Raw genomic sequence first — 19,479 nt, 5'->3', positions numbered from 1 at the left:
CTTAATCATCAGCAAAATGCCAGCAGCTAACGATTATGGAAGCATAGTACCACTACGGAGGGTTAGCAAAGCCATACCTAAGAAGCTGTCAGAAGACATTAACTTGGCACTGGAGTCATTCTCAACTGGATCGATCAGTAAGACTAATGCCCTAATCTACACTACAACAACCGTCATCTTGGAGGAGATGGTTATTAAGCCACTGCCAACAATGCTTCAAGCCCTTCCATCCTAGCAGCTGAGGTTAGAAAATAAGATAAGTTCACTTGTGCAAGAAAGTTGGTAGGCTCAGTGAAAGATCTAACCACAGTTTGAAGTGTCCAAAATTGGAAGCCACAATAGAAGCTCTAGAGTCTGCCGAACAGCAGATAGTGGCACTCTCGGCACGACTCATGCGGTACACCAAAGAGTGGAATAAAAAGGGTACGAAGAAACTGTGGACATCTGGAGAAAAGAGACTACTTATAACACCACTGCAAATTGGTTGAAGAGGCTTAAAGAGAGCCATCAACACACTGCGGCTCAGCAAAGACTAACCATCAGCGAAGTGGACCTCAAGGGCAGAGTGCAGCGTATGGAAAACTGGGCAGCACATGGCCATCACATGATTCCAGCCTTCTGGTTAAAGAAATTGAAATCACTTTACACTAGAATGGCTAAGCAGATGGAATGCCCAATAGAACAAGGTGACCATCCAGAACTGCTGACCAAAGAACGAACTGTACTTCTGATAAAAGATCCAAAGCAGGGGCCGGTCACTATATGACCAGTGCTCAGAAAGGAATTGGGTGCAACACCTGAGAAGCCAAACATCAGTTACTGGTGGATCGGAATGTCTGTCAAGACAGCAAGAGAAGGCATACCAATCTTGCCATGGCTTGGATTGAGTACAAAAAAGGCCTATGACTTAATTCCCCATAGTTGAATACTTGAGTGCCTCAGTATGTACAATGTTCACCCTGTTCTTGTGGCATTCATCAAGATGTCAATGACCAAATGGATGATGGAACTGGAGGCTAATGGCAAAAAGCTGGCGAGTGTAAAAATTAATCGACATATCTATCAAGGTGACTCCTTATCACCGCTGCTTTTCTGCATATGCCTAAACCCTCCAAGCAATATGCTGGAGATGACTCAATATGGGTACCAGTTTAGGAGTGGCACCAACATAAACCACTTTTTCTACATGGATTACATCAAGCTGTACGCAAACAAAGAAAGGAACATAGATTTGCTGATACACCTTTCTCAGGTATACAGCAAGGACATCGAAATGACCTTTGGTATTGAGAAATGTGGAAAGCTAATTCTTAAGAAAGACCATTGTATGCTCACAGATGGCCTAAGAATGCCAAATGGTACCATAAAATGTATAGAAGAAGGGTACAAGTACTTGGGACTATGCAAAGCAACATCAACCACAAAGCGGAGGTAACGTCACAAAGCCATTACTGAATACAAGAAACGCCTTCGGCAGGTCCTACAGAGCCAGCTCAATGCCAATAACTAAGTCATGGCAATAAATACCTACGCGCTGCCAGTAATAAGATACCCAGCAGGCATAATAAAGTGGACTGAGGAAGCCATCAATGAAACAGATATAGCAACTCGTAAACTGCTGACCATGCATGGAGCACTCCACCCACAATCTGATACTACTAGATTGTATATCGATAGGAAAGATGGCGGTAGGGCACTCAAAGGTGTACAGCAGACAGTGAAGGAAGAAGAAAAAAGCATCAAAGCCTATGCAGCTTCCATGGCCACCTCAGGTAAGTTGTTGGTTGAATTTCAATTGGCTACTCTGACAATGGACCTTCGCAGTGATGATGAGAAAACTGACTGGCACATGAAACCTCATCATGGTGCTTACCACCAACAAATATCTAAGGTTGGCAATCTCCACCAGTCATATATGTGGCTCAAAAAAAAAACCTAACGACCAACATAGAGTCACTAATCATGGCGGCCCAGGAGCATGTGCTCCCAACAAGGCAATTCCAAACCAAAATCTGTCACATTAGAGACGGTCCTAGATGCAGACAGTGCATAGATGCACTTAAGACTATCCAACACATCATCAGTGGATGCAGGCGGCTAGTAGGAAATGCATACACTGAGCGGCATAATCATTTTGCAGGTGTTGTGTATAGAATAATAGAAGTCTATGTGACGAGTATGGCCTTTATAAACCACAACACTGGTAGGAAGTTTCTGGTAAGGTCAATAAAAATGACTGCACTAAGATCCTCTGGGACTTCAGCATCCGAACTGACAAGCATGACCTAGCAAACCAACCTGATATAGTGGTGATGGAAGAGGAGAGCAAGAGGGCTACTATAATAGATACAGCAGTACCCAATGACTACAATATAGCCAGCAAAGAACAAGAAAAGGTAGAGAAATATCTCCCTCTTGGAGAAGAGATTGAAAAATGCTTAGATGTAAGAACAACGATAATCCCAGTAGCCATTGGAGCACTGGGCGCAATAACACCGGCGCATAAAATGTGGCTTGCCCAAATTCCGACAGCAATCAACTCATGTGAGTTGCAGAATAGCGCGCTATAAGGAACAGCTAAGATCTTGAGGCGAGTGCTCAAACTCCCAGGTCTCTGGTAGGAACCTTGAGTTTAAGCAGAAATTACTACCCATACGGGTTAACTGGGGTGAGGAAACAATTTCCTTTAGATATATGTATATAATTGTAGGTGAAATGTATTAAGAACAGAGTTTCATGGTTGTTACCATTTGTCAGGCAAAATTAAAACGATCATCTTAGATTTACGTGATGAATGGTAAAGACCATGAAAAATTAAGTGGTAAATAGTTTTTAAAGTTTACAACTCTTAACACATTTTATATAAACACTGCATTTTAATATTGAGCACTCTGTTCCTAGTGAACTGCAACCTTCTTCTTCATCTGTATATAATACTGTATACATATATTATATATATATCTGCGCACCTGACATGAAATAGTAGATCATTTTATACAGTTAAATCATATACCGCTAGAAAAAAACTACTTCTCAACTCCTTTGAACCATTTATTCCTCGATCAAATTTTTGTTTTGAGCTGTACTGATCACCCAGTCATACAAACTACAAAAGAAAGTGTTGTGTTAATTTATTATTAAATCTCAATCATTAAATAGTTTATCACACATGATTCCTAACCTCAAATGCACCCTTTATATTCTAAGTTTACCATGGCTTTTCTATTCACTTCCTTTACAAGCTCTGTAAACAACTACACTGACAGTAATGTATTTCATGACCTCTTATATCCCCAAATATACAATATTTTAGGCTTAACGTTTGTTACTTGGTATAAAAAAAATTTTAAACCTCCCGGCTACCAACTTAATCAAAAAGTGACTAAAGTTGTTTAAATGGGATTATTGACACCAAATAATAAAGTATACTTAAAATTATACACAGGATGTGTTTGACTTTCGACGACATGTATTTTTATTAGGTGTTTGCTAATATTTGGCTCAAGGTTGTAAATTACTCATGATAAAGTAATCATCTCATTTTTGAATATAATCGAAATAGCTCTTCGATTATACAGTGTATAAATTAACCTAAATCATTAATTTTAAAGCTCTTTCGTAATATAGTGTTTAAATTACTTTATATCATTAATTTTAATCTCTCATACCTAACCCAAATTTTAAGTGATGCTTTTAATGTAGATGAGTTCATCAGCCTAAAGTGAGATATACCAAACACAAACTCAAGTATGGGAATTCTTTTAGATTTGCTATCAGTTTTCAGCTGCAACTTTTATTTTTACACTTACCCTTGTCTTGAGCGGGTGCTTTTACTTGTTCTGTATTTATGACTAAATGGATTCTACAATACTTTTTAGTATGTTTGAATTGTTTTGATGAGGCACACAAATCTGACTATAAGAAACTATTATTTGATTCTACTTGTAATCCTTATTCCTGTTTCTTTTTGATCCTATGATTTTTGCTTCAAATTTATAAAAAAAAAACTTTATTTTCCTCATGATAAACAAGCAAACATGTTCAAAGAACAAGTTTTGGATGAATTTGAACCATTTTTCAGATTTGTAACATTTGTATCCATCCATTCGCTGATCCAAAATCTTGTTTAGAGGTTAGGAAAATAAAGCTTTGAACAGGAGTCTACATAAAGATTTCAGTTTGAGAGATCAACCCTATTCTACATGTACCTGCGCTATTCAATCGCTATAACTCATATATAATTAATTGTGCACATAGGTATTACTCTTGAAAAAATGTTCAAGCTCACCAAAATGCTAAGGTACTAAATATTCTCTAAGCCACAAACATTCATTTTGAAATGAACAACAATTTATTGTTCTGGTTTGTTTACTTTGTTTGGTCAATAGACCAATGACCACGATAGTTTTTGTTCATTCTTAGTTTAATATTTGGAAGATTTCTGTAAGAGAATACCAAACAGTAGTTACGATCTGAATTTACGACATCGCAGGTAGAGGAGTTCAAGGACAAAACAAGGAAGGAGAGACTTACGGTTGGAAGAGGATGGCTGGAAAAAAGGGATGACCAGAGGCTACGACGAGAGCGAGATTATTCTGGGCGCAGCTCACGGAGGAGGGGCAAAAACTGACATACGGATAATCAAGTCAGAACATATAGCTTCATACTTTCAGGATTAAACATAGATAGTATATTGATAAGTTTTTTATTCTTCAGTTACAAATCTGGCATTCTTGGTGAGTTAGTTTTCATTGTAATTTACATGAATGAAATAGTTCTCTACTAGGTAGAGAGATCATATAGAATAAGAAAGCAGTGAGTTGAAAAATATGGCTGGTCAGGAAGGCAGCAAGTTAGTGCTATAGTTATTCTACATCTTTTAGAGTTTGTTACATCAATAATTTTGAATAAATATAATTGATTTAATTTAATTTAGTTGAATTAATTAGGATTTAATTAAATGTTTTAAATAAATCTAAATATATTAGGTAAATATTCAAATATGTCATAACTATTTTGTCTTATTGAGTTAACCAACTATATATTATTTTAATTCTTACTTGGTTTAACTCCAGTCTGCTTAAATTTGAAAAGAACTTGAAAACAGCATAAATTAAAACAAAATTCCTTTAAAAATATTAATGAATTACTAATCCATGAGTAGCTCTGTAATACTGTCCAGTTTTATTAAAGGTTCAGAATAAGTCAGATTATTTGGGAAGGTTTCAATTTTTAGGGGCCATCGACCCGTAGACAGCCCCTAACTTGCGCACTGACAGCCTGTCAACTTGCTAGCTAATTGTTTTTATTCAAATCTTGTTAGGTCACAGGAATAGTTTTTCTTTTCTATAAGGACTGCAGAACAGACTTGTACATTTTATACCTAATCTCACAATATTAGGATTGCATCTAAATATGTTTGTTTGAAGTTTAATGGAACAATTTTAGTTACAATTTTCTTGCTGTCTAATTTGATTGTTTTAACATTTTGCATTAACTATCGGAAGTTTCATTTTTTAATGCAGCCAGTGTGCAAGTAGACCAAAGTTTCTAGAGAAGGATCAGCTTCTATCAAGAGGATATGTTTGTCAGCTCTGTGAAGATGTCCTTGTTCAGCCTCATGTAACAACTTGTGGAGCAAGGTTGGTCTAATGAGCTCTACTTTTTGGGAGTTGTGTTACTTTAACTTTTGATGTTTTGAATATTGAAGAGCAATTAGCTTGAATAGAAAGTTTATAAATATTTTGGTTAAAGATTTTGCTATAATTTTTACTTTTTTCTGAAGTTCTTTGTATGTAAGAATAACAAACTCAGTGAACGGCTTGACCCAGAACTTTAGACTAGGCTAGCAAAGTAAATAAAGACTCCGGGTGTTTAGCCTTAATAATATATATCTTTAACAATAAATGTGTGTGTATACGCAAAGTTCAATGACATAAACCAATGAACAAGCATGTATGAAGTGCGCGCAATATCTCATGTAATGTGCTTAACAGGCTCCTTATACATGTATATCGATTGTACCATGATAGGCTCCACCTCCTGCTTATCGCTTCCTGTGATAAGTAGGAAGCGATAAGCAGGCAAATCTTTCTCAATTAGGTAATATGGTACGCATTGTTTTTGTGACTACGCCCTTTTATACAAACCATAATGTGGCCAGTTTAGCCAAACTGAGTATAAGCAAGGTAGCTGAATTGACTTATTTGTCCATAACCACTGAGACAGCCCTGGCAATGCCTACTTGATCCTTGCAGCCGAGCTGGCTATTGTACAGCCGCTTGACTTATAAAGCGTGCCACTCATTTCTGACTTTTCAGCTAGATTGCTCAGTGTTAGCACCTGGTTAGCAGCCACTTAAACTCTAACACTATTATATCAAATAAATTAAACCTTGAATACAATTACTACATGAACTTCTATAAAATAGATTATTTTGTGAAATTATTATTTTTAAAACTCAGTAGGAGCAAAAATCTAGAATTTTCAAGATATCATAGTCTAAGGATAAAATTTGTGCAAACATTAAGTGAAGGAAAAATAGCTTCATTTTTGAATAAAAACATCTTGACATATTTTTTCAGTGTATATTTGTTGTGAGAGCCAGTCGGCCAGAGTCTGGTCTAAATAGGCTAGGTGATTTGGCCACTGAACAACTCAGTGGCTGGGACAAACTAACCAATGAGCAATCTAACATTTGTTTAAAGGAGACGAAGCCAATTTTATCATCTACCTATAAAGTGAGGGTTTGTGCATACAAAAAGAGAGAAGCACTTCTGTACCTACTCTGTATATATTTGCTTGTGTGCAAAAATAACTCGCTGACTCCTAAGTGGTTCTGAGATTGGTGAGGTGCGATAAAGGTGTCGATCGATATCCTTTACAGTACATGTATATGACATTCGGTGACTACAATATATAAAAACTCAGTGGAAGTTTACTGATTTGAATATACATATGTAAAATTGCATAGAAGTGCATAGCCTATTATAGGAGTACGTAGTACAAGCGCTATAAGAGAGATTGTTGTACTGATATCCATGCCTAAGCTTTAGGAGCATACTGGCCAGCAGTTTGGTTTACAATGCTTTCCACATCCAGACTATTCAAACAATGCTTACACTGGCTGTAAATTGGCCAATGAGCTTCCAGTAATGTACTCGTGGTAATGTACCAAGTAATTTTATTAGCTACAAACTGAATTATCAAAAATTACCAACACTGGTAAAATTTTAAAATGAAAAAGCCACTCATCTCTCAGACCAAGTCTGCCAATGAGCTGAGAGTTATTGACAAAGACTTTAGCAAACACAAACATGCTTGTTCCAATTTTGATGCTATCTTGTGCTGTGAATAAATGCCAGCCCCGCTGATGTTGTTTTAATTGTTAACTTACAGGCACCCCTGTCACATTTGACTATTTGTATTACGTTCCAGATATTTGATAATGTGTTTCCAGAGTATGTAAAGGTTGCAAAGAAGCACTGTTCACCAGACAGGCTGTAGTGCGGTGTCCATTCTCTCACAAACAATACAACCCAGAACAGCTAGAGAATGAGATATGTCAAATTGAGGGGCTGCGTTTTGACAGAATCTTGCCTGATATCGAGAGCCAAAGATATCTTGAAGAAGCGAAATGTTGCTGTGAAAACTCTGATTCAGGATGTAATGAAACACCTGCATGGCGAGATCTGAAGGTTGTTTGTAATGAGAATTATTTCTGACCCATTTACCTTGTCATGTTTATATTCATTGCTCACAAACTCAAAATTAGAAATTCTTCTGCAATGGTTTTTATTTGCAATTTTACATTGACTTTTACTATTTTCATTTATTATTTCTGATTTTAATCACTGTACAAAGAACCTGTTTGAACAAAATCATATTTCTATGTTTTGCATATTAGAAAATTTAAAAAAACACGTGTTGACTGATTGGTATGTTATTATATTTAATTGTGAAACTAAAATAGTTTAATTAAACATACTATTTAGCTAAGTTAACTCGCTAAGTTTCACTTATTTAACTACATGATCATGACAGGTCTACTCTCTTGTAGCTGTTAAATTTAATCGATTTGTTGCCTTGCCTGAGGTACTAAAACTGAATGAAGATCTGTTACCATTATTTATTGTAGTTTTTTTTATTAATTATAAAATGAAATTAATTTACTGTATAAATAAAGACAGATTGAATAAGTTTTACATTCAACAGTTTTTAAGCATAAATAGAATAAACACTCAATCTTAAAGTTTTAAACTTTAAAGTTTACTTGGGTGTTTGTCTCAGTAGGAAAACTAGAAATGTTTGTATATATGCGCATAAACAAACTGATGCTGAATAAAAATACAGAAATAAAAGTAAAAATGTGAAACCAATCAACTTGACATCGATCAATATTTATAACTTGAGAAAAAATGTTGGCAAAGTCAATAAACTAAAGCATAGGAAAAAAGGTTATAAAAACTAAAAACTAAAGGAAACTGAGCTAGTGTAAAGGCAACTGTATGCAGAGTTATTATAACAATTAATCAGTATTATAGATGCGGTTGTTTGAATATGATGATTATTTATGTAGAGAACATACTGAGCGCTGATGAAACTCGAGTTTGAAGGATTGACTTTAAAGCTGCCCAAATCTAAGTGCGTAGCAATTAGAAAACATAAAACAATATGTTTGTAGGCATAAATTTTAATTATCAATCGAAATCAATCATCAGCACAAACATATTTTTCATCACAAACAAACATGAAAACATGAATGATTAAAAATAAAAAAACCAAAAATTATTGAATGAGTTGAAGAAACCCGTTTTAAATCTGATTGTAGTAGAGTCGGGATGATGAATAGAAGGTTGTAGTAACAGAAAGTTCATAAACTGAAAATGGGATGGTTAAAATAGAAAATGTTGTTTGCCCATACATGTGAAATAATAAAAAAAAGTATTCTGGACACAGTTTATGTAAGATTTTAGAAGATAAAACTTTTACAAAAGATAAATTGATGAGAAGGTAGTCTTAAAGCAAACTGCGCCGTGTTGTTATCATGTAAGTCAGAAAGGTTCCTACTTTTGCTTATTAAACACATTTTATAGTTACGGCTAGCTGAATGCTTGGCAGTGCTCGGCTGATCGAATCGTTTTTTGCACAAAATATTATTTTTAACCAAAAAATACTGCATGAATAAACATACATGTTCATTATAATTTTAAAATAAATGTGTATTTTTATTTTTGTGTGTGCTATAAGCCTAATTAGAGATATGCTGTATATAAATGTACTTATAGCAGTCGGGGAAATCTTGACACACATGTTTCTTTTATAGTTAAAATGCCATTTCTTTTGGGCAGGTGTAATAAGTATGATCATGATTATTTGATATTATGGCAAGGTTGTTGCATGGCGTAACGGTTTTTTCGTTCTTAGATTTTAATCACTATAACTGGACATGCAAACAACAACAGACCAACAAACACTTAGATTCATATTTATTGATGATAACTACCATAAAATTTAGCATAGTTTTGGTAGGCACTTGTTTTATTTATTATAATAATTTTTACGTCTATTATGAATTTTTAAACTTTTTAGAAACACGAATACTCCTGTCTAGGAAGAGGAACTTGGTGTGATAAATGTCAAACAGAATTCATAAACTGCTCTGAGGTACATGTGTCAGAGAGTACCTACTATTGATTGTAGCTCATTTTAAACTTGGTTACAATTTGGTAAATAATTCAAACATCTTACACAGAATTCAAAAATTTGTATTGCATAAAACGTTTTTTTTTCTGAAAAATATCGAATTTTACGTGGCTATTTCTTGAAAAATAGCAATATGAAAGTTGCTATTTTAATCCGATTGTTTAATACATATGCATCAAGAAGCAGAGAAATATCTTCATCAATATATTTACTGCTTGCAATTAGTCTGTTATGATATTATAGCCTGTGTCCTGCTATGCAATTTGTGGGAGTTTCAATTTTTATTTTATTTTGAATTGGAAATAAATATTTTGATTTAATAACCATATTTAGCAACTTTGCAAAAATCTTCATTGCATTCATTGATATGTTTTCTACAGTTTTCAGTCAAATACTAGCTTTTTATGTGCGATAAAAGAGGAGTTATCAACTTTGATCAATTGTAAGCAATGTAATGATGAAAGCAAAAAATGCTATTAATTAATACATTATAATTATATAAACATATAATTTATATCATAATATTTGACTAACTGCTACAAAAATATATTTAAGAACAAGTGATATAACAAATCAGAGTTATCATAAATATAAAAATAAAAGTTAACATTTTCAAAACTAAAATATTTGCATCATTTTCTTGGCCAGTTGCAACAATTTCATAGTCTTCTGGCTGTTTAATATCATCCAAAAAATTTCCTGACTTCAATTTTGTTATGTACAGTTGAGCTAGTTGATGAGTGTTCAAACAATTTTTTTAGCAAAACAAACTTTTATGAGCGGGAGTTTGCACGAACATTGATAAACTTTTAGCCCCATGGGCACTAAGCACATCTTTTAGCCTAAAACTAGTCATTCATATACTTCCGTAAATATAAATCACTGTTCACATACGTCAAAATAACAAGACCACAGTAAAAAAAGAACTATTAGTAGCTTGATACAGTCATTAGTTATCTTATGATTTGGGCTTTAAAGTTTTGACGAAAAAACCCAAAGGCTTTGCAGTTTGAAATCGAACTTGAATACAACCGGAAACAACGTTAGCATTAATAATTATTGATGTAATCGAGCCATTACTAGTACAATTTTGCTAATGCTTTTCTATTGATAACTTAGCAATATGGTAATTAAGTAAAACTTGGTAACTTGGTAATGAAGTTAAGCTTCATTAAGATTGAAAAATATCAAAGAAACATTCAAATAAATCTGATGGTTTAATAAAAGGCTCTAAAGTAAGTCAAACAAATTTTATTTCAAAAAGGTCAAAGTAAAAACTCTGTGGAATTATTAAAGGATATTAAAACCTAAATAACTGTCTTCGTAAATGTTTTAGTTGGGTATTCATCAAAAGATTCACTCGCGTTGCACAAAAAACAGTGGGAAATGTTACTATCATGAGCACTGTGGAGCTGACCTTCAGACTCTTCAGCAGATGCAAGAACACATGCAACACAACAAAAGTGATCATCTTGAAGCCATGACTATCAGACTATTGGAAATGGATCAAGGTGAAGAAAGGGTAAGCACAGTAGAAATTTCTCTAGTTTTTGTTTATCATGTTCTTAAGCAAGCACAGTTGAACCAAGTTTGATTATAGACATGATTTTTTTACTATAAGTCAAATTGCAGTTGGTTCAATAGATAATAATAATATACATTTGCGCCTCAAAAGATCAAATTAGAGAAAGTAAATCATCCTTTTTATGCATTCTTCACAACTTATTGTAATATATGTATCAAGCGATATTATCACTACTATTACTAAGAACTTTAAAAAAATTGATAATTGATTAAATTAATATATTTAGGTATTCAGTTCCTTAGGCATGTAGAACTTAATTTATTGCGCACCTAATACAGCTTGAGGAAGGAAAAAGCCTTAGGTTGTGTTAAAGGTTGACTTGCAATAAAATTCACATTACAGTTATTTGGTATCAAAAGATTCACCAAGTCTTACTCTGTTGTGCTGTAGGTGCCAACTATGTGGAAATGTGATTACAAGCTCTTAAAAGCTCAAAAACGAACAGAAAATCGCAGCCACACGAGACCGCCGTAGTTTGGATTTTCTTTCCAAAACGGCTAAAGTGTGACGTAGTTGTGCGAAATGGTTTCTGTTTACACTTTCATGCATCCTTATTCGTCAAAATATTTTCACAAATATACTTCACGCTTGCAATAAAAACCATGTATATTGTTCTTACGCGTCTATTTCATCGGCATCGTAATGCTGCAACTTTGAGCACTGATATCTCAAAACCTACCATAAAAATATGTTTAATTTTTTAATCCTAGCTTGAACGATTGCATATCATCCTCTGAGAAACATGATGAGCCTTTTTGTCCGCTGTGATGATCGAAAATGCTGTAGAAATTGTTGGCGCCATACAGCGGGAATTTTAAGTCACATGATCAGAAAATGTTAGTTTCAGTTCAAGCTTGACCTATTGCAAATAGCAAACACGCTTTCTCGAATTAAACTTGTTAATATCAATTCGACAAAATTTCCAACACGCCACATTGTGTCTGTGTAGCTCTCAAGCTGAGAAGCACCTTTTTTCTTGGCCAAAAGCAGAGAAAAGACCAGACCTTCACTGGGCATGGAGCAACTGGGTGAAGCTAGATGTGAGAAACTTTATTAATTCGCCTGCTTACTCTTACCTTTGTTTTCGCCATTTCAAAGACGACATGTTTGCTATCCTGTTTGTATACTCCATATGTCACCAAAGCACATGAGTAATTTATTTTATGAACTAATTGTATTAGTAGTAATAACTCTGGTTATTTTTTAGTATTCTCCTAATACTACTGTATTAATCTATAATTAATATAACAATATTAATGTCATTTAATTGTAATATGATATTATTAGTATTTCATTTTTAATTACGTGTATTGTTCTTGTTATAATAACAAAAATAATTCATACTGCAAATCTATCTGTAAAACGTAATATATTAGTCTAAAATTGATAAAATAATGTTATGAGTTTTACGATTAATTTCGCCAAATTTCTTAACCCCACTCGCTTATAGATATGTTATATAAAATAGTTATTGTCATTTTCTGGTATCATCTTTGATAGCATATTAATACTAGAAATTCCACTGTCATACAGCCCACGACCAAAGAGATGGCCAGAGATATTGGCAAAAAAATAAAGGGTACTAATGGTTGAGAAATGCAATATTAGCAATCAAATGGCTTTGCAGTGCAATAGGATAACTGCAATGGTAGCTGTAATGTACTGGGTGTGGGTGTTATTATATACAACAATAAGCAATAATGAATGGAAAAGATGTAGAAATGCAATATTGGCCAATATTAGAAGTAAAATGCACTGATATTCATAGAATAATCAATTTTATTAATATAGTAATAATAGAAAACCAATACACAATTTTGTTTACATTTCAAAACGTCATAGGTAGCAAAATCGAGAAGTTGTGGTATTTATATAGGTTTTTAGAAAATTTATTTAAAAAGTGTTTGGTCATGACAAACAACAACAATGAAAGGAAAATATTACGTTTATATCTCTCCCTTGCAATTGGAGAAATGCAATGTTGGCCAATATTATAAGTAAAATGCACTGATATTATTAAAATAACAAATATTGTTAATATAGTAATACAGCAATAATAGAAAACCTATGAGCGTTAATGCGTCTCGAAGATTTCTGCAAACTGCAGCAAAATAAAAGCTGTTATAAAAGTGTTATAAAGCTGTAGGCCTAATTTACTGTAATGTATGTAATTCAACAACGATAAAGAAATATGTTTATTATAACTCTGAAATGCAAAATTAGAAGTAAAATGGCAAGCTACTGTGTACTATACACAGTTTGAAAGTTTGTTGCGTTGAATGTAGATTGGTTTTGATAAGCGATCTTTAACAGAAAGCGGGTAGGAGCATTCACTCGTATAAAAATGTAGCAAAATAAAAAATGTTCTCGTCATGAAGGGGCGTTGTAGTTTGGCCCTAGCTTGTACGTAAGTTGTAAAGAATTTCGGCTAACGTTTTAAATAATGAAACCTTCGGTGATTGGACAAAAAACATAGGCTGATAAATGGTGTACCACAATTTCGTACCTGTAAATCGGTCTACGCCTCAAACGGTCTACGTTTATTACAAAAACCTTCGAATAAATTCGATTACAAGTAAACAGCACCATAGACTGGTAAAATAAACACGGTTTTCTCGTGAAATACGCACTACTAAATAGTTATACAATGGGTCGCACGGCTTTATTGGCGTTTCAATTTTCGGTCTTAACTTTTATTAAACCGAGCTTTTCAAGCTTTTTGTGGCAATTTTCGTTCAAATAAATCTGTCTATTTGTGTATAATCCGATCAGATGGGTAAGTTTAAAGATAATACCGACAATTTACAAAGACTTGGTAACATATTTAAATAGGTTTAAATGTGTTTTGTATCGTTATTATACTTTAACGACTTTACATTCCGATGCTTAAATTTCTTGATGAAATTTCTAGCCAAGGGTTCGTCTCATTGTTGATGAATAATTTTCGTAAGTTGTGTGCACATGCATTTATCATAAAAACTCGCACACATCGCTCCGCTCGTTTGCTCGTGGGATTATTAGATGATTATTATTAGTATTAGATGAAGAGTTTGTGCCAACCACTGAAGACTGGGAATAGTTTTAGCGCTATTTTGGTCAACATCAAACGTTCTCCAATTACATGAAAATGTAAGATAGAGCTGAACTTAACCAAACTTGACAAAATATAAAGAATATCCATAGAGTTATAACTCACATTTTTATGTTTACAATATCATGGATTCTGATAAGGTTTTGTAAAATCTGTGTCATGATTTCATGGCTATATATTTATTCTTTTTCTGATCAAGCAAATATGATATAATAACAGGAAATGATGTTGTAAAACTCTTATTGCAAGTCAACTATTGTGTTGTGATTTCAGACCCAAATCATCCTTCAAAGAGGAGAAAATAATAGTAAGTGTGACAGCACTCCAGCTACTATTTCACTGTAACACCTGCGCCCTCCTCTGCTCATTCACAAAGGTGCGAGAAGGCAGATGGGTAGAGTTCAAGGTTACATGTGCCTCCTGTCACCAATCGTACATTTGGGAAACGACTGCCAGGGTGAACAGAGCTCACGTCATCAACCCCCTGCTGGCAGCTGCATCAGTCTTCTCTTGTGGATGCCTTACGCAGAACCTCAGTTTTTTGTTGCTCCTGAACATTGCGATACCAAGCCACAGCGTTTGCCTTTACCAACAAAAAGAATACTTACATGGTGTGAGTGTTAATATTTACCCATAAACTTGGAAAATGTGAGTAAAAGCTTGGCACACTAAGTGAATAACGACATTTAGAAAGAATTTTTTTCTTGAAATAAAAATATGTCATCCTTCAAGCAAAATATATAATAATTTAAAATTCTGATTCTTCATCATAATATGGCACAAAAAAGAGGATTCTAAATTCTTAGACTAATGATAATGATACAAATTAATCTTGTATAATGAAGTTTTACAATATTTTACAGTGTATTGCTGAGCAGTACGCCCTGCACAATGAAGGATCGATGGCAGCAATCGATTGTGAGCTTGATTTGGCAGGTGACGGTAGATGCGATAGTCCAGAGCATTGCGCACTATACGGGGCCTACACTATGATGGATCAGAGCTGCTGTTCAATAGTCAGCAGCCATCTTGTCAAGGTAAAACTTTGACAGTTTTTACTACACAGCCTGACAAAAACACAAAATTTTAGTAGCTATCAATACATAAACATGAAGTTGCTGATCTAGCTAAATAATTCATTCAAATAATGTGAAAGTGCTTGTTGGTCGTAACTTTCTTTACTTTGCAGTCAATGGAGACCACCAGCTCTAACGGCATGGAGCTGGAAGGCTTCAAGCAATGCCAGTTCGACCTAATTTCCCATGGCCTAAGAGTGAGGTCCATTACAACGGATGTTGTTACAAGGTTGTGTGCATACCGCAAGCTTGTGTTTTGGCTTATGACGCAAATTCGTCGCGGTGAGCGACGGCCTCTACCTGCCTGCTTGGTGTCTAAGATTCGGGCTCTTTTCCCACCAACGGATGATGAAGAAGAGTTTGCAGACTATGTGTTCAAGGGCTTCTGCTATGCTAGTCTGCAAACTCTTGTTCATCATCCGTTGGTGGGAAAAGAGCCCGAAACTTAGACAGCAAGCAGGCAGGAAGAGGCCGTCGCTCACCTCGACGAATTTGCGAAATAAGTTAAAACACAAGATTGCGGTATGCACACAACCTTTTTTGAGCATTTGGCGATGGCTCTCCAAATGGGAATAGATTATGTACCAAAACGATTATTGAAAAATAATAATTGCTGATCATCAAAATAATCTCGATATTTATATAATAAAATCATAAAACTAGTACACTCTCTACTGTAGTAAGTGTACAAGCCAAATATAACAGTTCTCCTTGTGTTCCATGAGTTCAGAATATGTGTGTTCAACCGATGCATTAAATGTGTAACACACAAATTTTAGATAATGCTTGACACATTAGCATTGCTTTGGTGTTGTTGGCATTAAATGAAAATCAAACTCACTATGATATCAAAGGTAATTATTCCACCCCAACTCAAGGGGTGCAGGCGCCACAAGTTCATCCACACCGGGATGCATACACAGGCACTCATGCTCCCCGCGGTCATAGAGACGATGCGCAAACTCAGCATCATGGCAGCACAAACATTCAGGAAGAGAGGGCATGTTTTAACAGCGCTTGCAGACGCACCACTTTGTAGCCGGTGGTATTAGCTCCTAAAGAAATGAACAGATATGTCTATGCAATCATAGCTAATACATCCGTTCGATGTTATCCAACAGTATATCAGTGCAGTACTAGATTTAAATATTAAAATTGTTAATGTTGTCATTCGAGAAAAATCTGTAATTATTTTTTCGCGATATGAAGTGATAGTTATCATTGTTAAAATCGTATATATATAAAAATATTCGTTCTATCACTCTCTAGCTAAAACTATTACTACTAGCTAGCTTGGCACATAAGAGCTGGCTAGTGGTGGTGCTTACTTGCTGGGAGGTTTGATTCTGTTGAGGATCTTCTTTAGATAGAGGTACTTCTTAGGTAGAAGTATCTTCTTTAGATACATGTATATAGCTACTGGCGTTCCACAAAGTTCAATTCTTGCACCCACACTGTTTCAAATTTTTATAAATGATCTACATAAATTACCACTCCACAGCACACCTCATGCTTATGTTGACGATACCTCATTCTCTATATCTAAAACTGACCCTTCATACCTCCAATCTGAAATAAATTCAGACCTAATACTTATCCAACAATGGTGTGTGGCAAATCAGATGCCTCTTAACACTTCAAAATCTCACTATATCTTAGTAAATCCACCATTGAATTTCCCTCTGACAATATCTTTATTTGACAGTATCCTAACAAGACAATCTACTTCTAAACTACTTGGCTTCATCATCAATGATTCTTTATCATGGCTAGACCACATCTCATTCATTTCAAATAAAAGATCATATAACCTACGTTTATTTTATAACATTCGTCATCTTATGAACTTTGATACTGCCAGACTATATTACTATAATTTTATCCATTCCTATCTTATATATGACCTACATGTGTTTTACCCTACAACACCTGTAAAATATACCAACACACCATTTAGTTTACAAAAAAAAGCTTTACGACTTATATGCAAAGACCTAAACATACCCCATAAAAACCATCACCCACCACCTACCAACTTAATAACAAGCACTACCGGTGTTCTTCCCTTACCTAAGCTATCACATTACTTTACCTGCCTCATTGCTCATTCAATACCCCACGATAACTGCCCTAAATATCTCAGCTATAGCTTTCAAACCGTAAACCATGGTCGCAAAACCAGAAACAGATTCAAATTACCTAGTGCCATAAACCAAAACAAACTCCACAGTAACCTGCTAAATTCATTTAACAATCTCTGCACTCATTTAAGAAATCTTCCTTTGCAATCTTTCAAAACAAAACTCAAACTACACCTACTATTCTCTGACCAATAATACCATTCACCATATAGCCTTACCTATTTTAACCATTTTATATTACACTTTGTTTTCATAACTAGAAAACTGTTGTCATAGATATGTATACTATTTTCACTGAGCTATTATTTGTCCACTTTTTGTTTAAAAAATACCATATCAATCCTCAAGCTTGCGTCTTACTTATTTTATGCATTCAGTTCTAATATTACTATATTAGTTAGACTACTCACTAGTTTTTTAGTTATACTATAGTTTCTTTGCGGTCCTTTTTATTTTTTGTTGTAGACCACCTTTTAGTTAGTTTACTTGCCGTGGTACCTTGTGGAAAACATATTGTAAAATATGACTATTGGTTACCACAATAAAGATTGCTTATATATTATAGAGCGTCAGGTTCGAAACGCCAGGGTCTTAACTCTGCAGAATTTGACATTTTTTATTATCGCAACTCCGACATATACACGTATGTTGAATTGTCGGACGGAACGGCCAAGCTGAAACTGTAAAGTAGCAAGCATCTATATTTGATACGGGGTCTTAGGTAAAACCCTAAGTGTTTGTCATAAACTATTGCTACGATAAGTTTTATATTGAGCTTTTTAATGGCCTTTCAATTCACGCGGGAACCTCACGTGACAAGACAATAACCAAAATCCGCGGATACGTCATCAAAATCAAGATATTCCAACCTACAACGGATTTCGTTTTTGAGCTTTTAAAAGCTTGTAATCACATTTCCACATATTTGGCACCTACAACACAACAAAGTAAGACATGGCGAATCTTTTGATTCCAAATAACTGTGACGTAAATTTTGTTGCAAGTCAACCTGTAAGGTTCTTTTTGCTTCATTACTGACCGGCCCGTTGGTGACTTGAAAATAGGCCTGCATGTAAGATTTACAAAAAAAGCTACACTTCTTGCCTTTTTTTCTATCTGCTCATTCCCTATTTTATTTTTTTATTTTTCCATTTGCCTCTTTCTATTTTTCTATTTGTCGCCCTTTCTCTGTTTTCCTTTTTTCATATCTCTCTCCCTCTCCTTTGCTTTCCCTAATTTTTATCCTGCCCACTCATAGCCTACATGTATTTCCCATTTTGTCCCTACCTTTTTCTCTCTTTCCCTCCTTCCCTTCTTCTCTCCCTCTATTTTTCTCTCTTTCTTTTTCTCTCTCCCATTCTCTTTCTCTCTCTGTCCCTCTCCTTCTCCCTCCCTCTCTCTTTCTCTTTCTTCTCCTCTCTCTCTACCTTTCTTTCTTTCTATCTCCCTCTCTTCTTTTCTTTTTCCCTTTCTCTCTCTCTCTCTTCTTCTCCCTCTTTCTCTCTTCCCCTCTTTCACTCTTCCCCTCTTTCCCTCTTTTCCTCCTCTAATATTTCCATTTTTCCTCTTTCTCTTTTCCCTCTTTTCCTTTTTTCCTTTTTCCCTCTTTCTATGTTTCTTTTTGTCCCTCTTTCCCTTTTTTCTCCTTCCATTTTTCCCTTGTTCCCTCTTTCTCTGTTCGTTTCTTTCCCTCTTATTCTTTTTTTTTTTTTCTCCCTCTTATTTTATTCTTCTTGTTTTCTTCCTTCTTTTTTCTCACCTTCTCATTCACCTTTGGTCAACTCTATATTTATCTCCTGAGTTTATTGACCCAACTACGCATTTAATAGAGGAGTTTAAAACCTTCCTCAAGCTATTTGTATTTCACATTGAGATTACAAC

Source organism: Watersipora subatra, chromosome 5, assembly GCF_963576615.1.
Source record: "Watersipora subatra chromosome 5, tzWatSuba1.1, whole genome shotgun sequence".
Lineage (NCBI taxonomy): Eukaryota > Metazoa > Bryozoa > Gymnolaemata > Cheilostomatida > Watersiporidae > Watersipora > Watersipora subatra.
This window is presented reverse-complemented; position numbering follows the sequence as displayed.